Raw genomic sequence first — 7099 nt, 5'->3', positions numbered from 1 at the left:
CTCCAGAGAAGTGGAAAAGGTCAAGATCTACTGAGAAAATTGGGAGCATGGGGAGAGGAAGGAGGAGGTAGGAGAAAGAGAAGGGGAGAAGGGGAGGGGGAAGGAGAACATGAGGGATCGGGCATAAAACTCTTAACAACATATAAACAAGGATACTCTCTGCCTCCATCCTCCTCTAAGTAAGTGGTCGGTATTTTAGGTTTGTGTCAGTCAGTATTAGGTTTAAGTCTCATTTTACAGCTGTTCACTATATGATCTTTACTTCTGTTAGCTTCCAAAGTATGTTTCTACTATAAAAAGAGAGAAAGTAACTGATTGTAGCTCATAAAATCAGATGAGATGTCACATGCTGGACACAATGCCTAACACAAGCACCCAACAAACATTAGCTATTACTATTGACTTCCTTCAACACCAGATTCATCTGTGCCTGTTTATTCCTTACTTTAGATTCAAGGAGTTCTTTTTCCTGAGCCTATTATTTAAGGTGGGCAATATGATGTTGGATGTACTTGTGCAGAAAGAAATGATTACTAAACTGAAGCAAGTTAACATCTATCTCTTCACATGGTTAACTTTAATTTCAGGGAACTGTCCAGTTTTATTGAGGTATGATTGAAATAAAATTCTATATATCTAAGATGAGAAGAGTGATAATGTGATATGTTTACATATTATGAAATGATTGCTACAGTCAAGATACAATTCATGTATCTGTCACTTCATCTAGTTATGATTTGCATGAATGTGAGAACACTGAAGAATCAAGAAATTTTAATGACGCCATGAAGTTTATTTCTGGTCACTATGGTACTCATGAAATCCCCAGAATTTAATAATTTTGAAATTTGAAGTTTATATCCCTTGACTAACATCTGCTTGTTTTCCTCATCACCCTCTCCAGGTCCCAGAAGCCACCATCTTACGTTCTGGTTCTCTGTGTTCAACATTTTTATATTCTATACATAAAGGAAAACATCCAGTATGTGTCTTTTTCTATCTGACTTACTTCATTTAGCGTCACACCCACATCATCACAAATGACAGATTTCCTTTTTATGGATAGACTATGGTTTATTGTATACCTGATACAATTTTTTTTATCTATTCATCTAACAATGGACACTGAAAGTTATTCCCATGTCTTCACTACTGTGAACGTAGCCACAATGTACAAAGGGGTTCAGGCATTTCTTTGATGTATTCATTTCATTTTTGGAGAAGAAAATAAAATGGGAAATGAGATCCTTGGGTCATATGATGACCTTATCTTTAATTTTGTACCCTATCTTTAATTTCCCCATACTATTTTTCATAGTGCCTTTACCAGTTTACATTCTCACTAGCAATGTGTGGAAATTCTCTTTTCTCTGCATCCTTAACAACACTATGATCTCATGTTTCTTTAAAAAATAATTTATTCATTCATTATTTTATGGTTGTGTGTGGGAAGTCACAGGACAACTACATGGAATTGAGTCTCTTATTCCACATTGCCCTGGGTCTTCAGGCTTTTACAGCAAGCACATTGCCACTGAGCCATCTCTCTGGCTCTTTCATCTTTTTAATAACCATTCAAACAGGGTATAATGTCGCACTGTGGCTTTGATTTGCATTTCTCTAGAGATTAGTGATATTAAACACCTTTTCTGGTTTTCATGGGTATTCATATGTGTTCTTTGGGAAAACTCCCATCATTATTCAAGCCCTTTGTCCACTTTTAGATTGGATTGTCTGATTTTGCTATTGAGTTGCACAAGTGCCTTGTATTTATTTTGGAATGCTATCCTCCTCATCAGATATATGGTTTGCAAATATTTTTCACAATTCCACAGGTTGCCTTTTCATTGTGTTGACTGTTCCCTTTGCCTGTGCAGAAGCATTTCCCTTTGATGCAGTCCCACCTCTACATTTCTGCTTTTGTTGCCTGTGTACTTTGATGTCCTTTTAAAGGTCTTCAGCAACCTTCTGATTGCCAAGGCCAGTGAATACTTCCCATTGTTTCCCTTGCTTTCTAAGGAGTATTCGATATCACCAAACACTGCTCCTTTTGGATTTCTCTTCACCCTTTGTTGCATGATAATGATAACCCCTTCTGATTCTCCTGATAGGTCTCAATGCCTCTGCTGTCTTCTCAGCTTCCTCACCATCTACTTCCTCCACTGGCTGGTCCATACATCTCACTCCTTCCAGACCTGTATCCTTCACCTGCTTTCCTTCACTGTATACAACCAACTTGGCTCAATTGTCATTTGTTATCTAATTATTCTTTTTTTTTACACACGGTCTTGTAATGTCCTCAAACTCTAGATCCTTCTGCCTCAGATTCCCAAGTGCTGTGTTCACAACTAATTATTACTAAGGTTATATTTAAATTCTACCTTATTCTCTATACCTGTATTTTTGTCCTCTCTATTTGAATCTCCATTGCAATTGTATAGTATATAACACAAAATATGCCCATTCACCCCCGAACCAACACTCTTCTGCAGCCTTTTCCCATCTGTAGAATCACTATTATGTCCTCATTCATTCAAGAAAACCATATGTTGGATTAGAGAGGTTGCTCAGTGGGTAGGAGCCTTTGCTGACCTGAGCTCAGACTCCATCACCCATGTTAAAAACCCTGGTCTAGCCACACATATAAACTTGTAATCTCAGAGTTCTGGAGATGCAGAGAAGACAGCTAGGACCCCAACCTAGCTTCAGATCCAATGAGACACCCACTGCCAAAGGCATGCAACAGAAAGCAATAAGGCAGGACACTCGATGTAGTATTCTGGCCTGTGAACATGCATTGACACATGCACCTGTACACCCATGTGCATATACCACACTGGTGCACTCGTCCACACAAAATCACTTTCTTCCTCACCTACTCTCATTAACATCTATTAACTTTAGGAATTCTCTTATTAGAACGTCTCAAACTTGCTGAGCGATGGTGGTGCACGCCTTCAATCCCAGCATTCGGGAGGCAGAGGCAGGCGAATCTCTGTGAGCTCAAGACCAGCCTGGTCTACAAGAGCTACTTCCAGGGCAGCCTCCAAAGCCACAGGAAAACCCTGACTCGAAAAACCAAGGCAAACAAACAAACAATAACAAAAGAATCTCAAACTTTTCCATTTTCTCCATCCTCACAAGCATAGTATTGATTTAGACATCAATGTGTTTTCCTCAAATATTGTAGCAGCGACCTTTACATCCATCATATCCTATTTTTTTAAATAAAATATAATCCTATCACTTACCTTGTAAAATCCTTGACAGATTCTATGCTTGAATCTAGACAGAAACAGAGTGAGGCTGCTAGAAAGGATCATGGGTAATTCACTTTAAAAAGTAGGCCAGGCATGACGGCACACACATGCAGTCCCAGCACTTGGAAGGCAGAAGCAGGAGGAATGCTGCATCTGTGAGGCCAGTCTGTTCTACATAGCTCTACATAGCTCTAGGCTAGTCACAGCTATAGGATAGGACCCTGTCTCAAAACTAACAAGTAGACCATGTTTTAGGTCATCTCTACAGCAACCCTGCACTTACTATATTCTGCTATGCTTTCTGAAGTGGAAAAGAAAACAGTGGAGTTTGAGCTAGTACACTGAGACTCATGCCAGCCTGTGACTGGCCCTAGAAATTGCATGGGGATACCATGCACCATGCACCATGCAGAATATCAGCTGAGAATTACTGACTCATGTCTCCACCATTTCCAGATTACACAGTCTTGTTGTGACCAGTGTCCAGGGATACTAGGGTGGTCTGAGTTATGATACATCCAAGGCAAATAGCACCAAACTGAAACTATGATGTTTATTTAATAGCTTTCACAAAAATGAAACTGTTAAACAAACTAGAATATTAACATTGTTATATTTTGAAGGCTGCCCTTGTTCCTTGTTATGAAAGTGGATAGGAATCCCACTTACAACATTGCTTTATGACACAGAAGAGCATGTTCTGTTACAGCACTTGGATGGTTTTGGTAATGGCCCTGAAATGAAAATTCCTTTTATCCACATCCATAAAAAAAGGGCAGTTTTGACTTTGGACCTGGAAATCTCTAGCAAGGAAAATTCACCCCTTGAAGCGATGCAAGAACGAGAACTGTTCATTTGCTTCTCAGACTGGTGTGCATACACATATGCATGTATGTGTGTATGAATGTACATATGCATTTACGTGTGTACGTGTTTCAACAGAACAATCTCTCTTGGTTTTTTTTTCTTCAATCCAGTTATAGTCAAATACTATCAGCTCAGGAACTTTCCTATCTTTAAGGTGATTTTTCTTGTCTGTTTTCAACCATTATTCATTGCTGCATGGGTTTCACTAGCACCCAGGTGGCTTATTTCACAGAGTTTTGATATGTACTAAACCCAGGCTAGCCTTGAAGAGATTTCCAACTTCCTGAACTTACTATAGACTGGTAATGAAAACAGGAATGGGCAAAGTGACTTTTTAATTTAAATTAGAAACAAGCTTGCTTCACATGTCAATCCAAGCTCCCTCTCCTTACCTTCCTCCTCCACCACCCACCAACTCCCCCCAACTCTCCACCCCTTCCCCCCTCTGCTCCCCAGGGAGGATGAGGTCTTCCTTGGGGGATATTCAAAGTCTTTCATATCATCCCGGGCAAGGCTTAGGCCCTCCCCCATGTGTCCAGGCTGAGACAGCATCCCTTCATGTGGAATGGGCTCCCAAAGTCCATTTGTACGCCAAGGATAAATACTGATCTACTATCCAAGGCCCCATAGATTGCCAAGGCCTCCTCACTGATACCCAAGGTCAGGAGGTCTGGATCAGTCCCATGCTGGCCTCTCAGTCACCACTCTAGGATCCATGAGCTCCCCCATGTTCAGCTAAGCTGCCACCAGCCGAGTCTTGACTCCTTTGCTCATCACTCCTCCCTTTTTGCAACTGGGTTCCAGGAGTTCAGTTCAGTGTTTAGCTGTGGGTGTCAGCCTCTGCTTCCATCAGTCACTGGATGAAGGCTCTAGAATAGCATATACAGTAGTTATCAATTTCATTATCGGGGGAGGGTTATTTAAGGTAGCCTTGATGCCAGTTGGTGTCATCCTTGTAGATCTCTGAAAATCTTACTAGTGCCAGATCTCTCCTCAAACCTATAATGGCTCCCTCTATCAAAGTGACTTTTGAGTTGATTCTTGATGGGTATTTCCAGTCCTAGTGACTGACAAGTTGAAAAGCAAACAACTTACAAAATCACAAAATCATACTGTGTTGTGGGAACAATGAGAAATGTGGTATGCCTGTGCTGATGGATGGAGGGAGGGGAACACCATCCTGAGCAAATAGATCAGGGTTAGACTGTGGAAAGCCTCACATGTCATGGAAGTTAACAGGTATTTGATAGGCTAAGCAGTAAAACAAACACACAAACCAACAAATGAAAAACCATGAGTAGTAGCCCCCTAATATCTGCTCTAATACCAACCAAAATATAGCATTCCTTTATGTATGTATGTATGTATGTATGTATGTATGTATGTATGTATGTATTTATCCATGTAGTGGGCATTGTATGTGAACATGTTCATGCACAGAGAATGTTTCTTTCTTTTTTCTTTTTTTCTTTTTTTTTGTTTTTTTTTTTTTAGAGACAAGGTTTCTCTGTATTGTCTTGGAGGCTGTCCTGGAACTCACTCTATAGACCAGTCTAGCCTCGAACTCACAGAGATCTTCCTGCCTCTGCCTCCCGAGTGCTGGGATTAAAGGCATGGGCCACCAATGCCCGACACAGAGAAGGTTTCTGAGAGGAAGGAATGTGTGTGTTCTGTGGTAGGAGCAACCTCGCACAGAGCATGCACCTGGTGGGTGAGGATGTGCTACCATCACTGTGGAATAGCGGAGTAGAGTGATTATCAGGGGAGGGTATTTAAGGTAGCCTTGATGCCAGTTGGTGTCATCCTTGTAGATCCTTGTAGATGGATAGACTGACATGTAATGGTCATTCATAGCTTCAAATTTTCTCTAGTTACTAGTGGGCACTTCAGTAAATATATACAGACAAGATAGTTGTGATCTGAGGCTAAGTAAGTTACAGATTAGGGATGTGAGAATTAGCCTCATACTAATTTGATCTGAAGTTCATCCCCCACTTCTCAGAGACCATGTTTCCACTGCAGTAAACTAGCCACACTTCATTTCACCTGAATTCCACCTCTAGATTTGAGACTTGTCCCTATTCTGAAAGGATTTGTAATCCTTTTCAACTGACAATTCTCCTTAATTATAAAAACTCATATTAAAAACTGGCCAAAGTCCAAGAACACATTTTAACACAATCATTAGTAAATTAATGTTTTGTATAACAATCGCCCTTTCTGCTTTCCAGCTTTTGCTAAACACAAGGTCAATTATTACAGATATGCAGTAGTACTGTGGAAGTGTATTTGACATTTTTATTGGACGTGGTTCTATGTGGTTTTAGTCACTGTTATCTCTTTTTGTTTTTGCATGTGTATGTGTGGAGTATGTGTGTGAGATGTGTGCATGCATATGTGTTTTGGTACATACACGCCATGGCACTTGTGGAGGTTGGGTGCCAAACTCGGGTGTTGGCCCTTACTTCCTTGAGACAAAGAACCCATTTTATTGCATATTGCTGCACATTCCAGGCTAAGTGGCCTTTGAACTTCCAGGGATTCTGCTGTTGCTGACCCCACCTGCCATCTCACCAGGAGCACTGGCATTGTGACATGTGTTACTGTCCCTGTCTTTTATGTGGGTTCTGGAGATTCAAACTCAGAACCTTGTGCTTATATAGTAAGTGTTTGGCTCAATGAGTCATCTCCCCATTCCACTTTCTTAGCCATGTTTGGACCCACTTCCTTCCCTTTCTTCTCCAGACACTAAATATATTTGCTCATTGTTTGATATAAGTGAATCACACACCATGCTATTCTCTGCTGTTTGCTCTTCCTATTTAACGATACCATGACATGAACAAACTTCCAAGTCAATAAATCTAGATCTAATTCATTCAAGAGATTCCTGACAAGTATGATAACATCACTATTAAGTAAGGCTTTACTTATTGATGAACACTCAGCACATTCCTGCCCTTGCCAACAAT

Source organism: Mesocricetus auratus, unplaced genomic scaffold, assembly GCF_017639785.1.
Source record: "Mesocricetus auratus isolate SY011 unplaced genomic scaffold, BCM_Maur_2.0 Super-Scaffold_4256, whole genome shotgun sequence".
Lineage (NCBI taxonomy): Eukaryota > Metazoa > Chordata > Mammalia > Rodentia > Cricetidae > Mesocricetus > Mesocricetus auratus.
The sequence above is the reverse complement of the archived record's forward strand: the minus strand, read 5'-3'. Positions refer to the sequence as shown.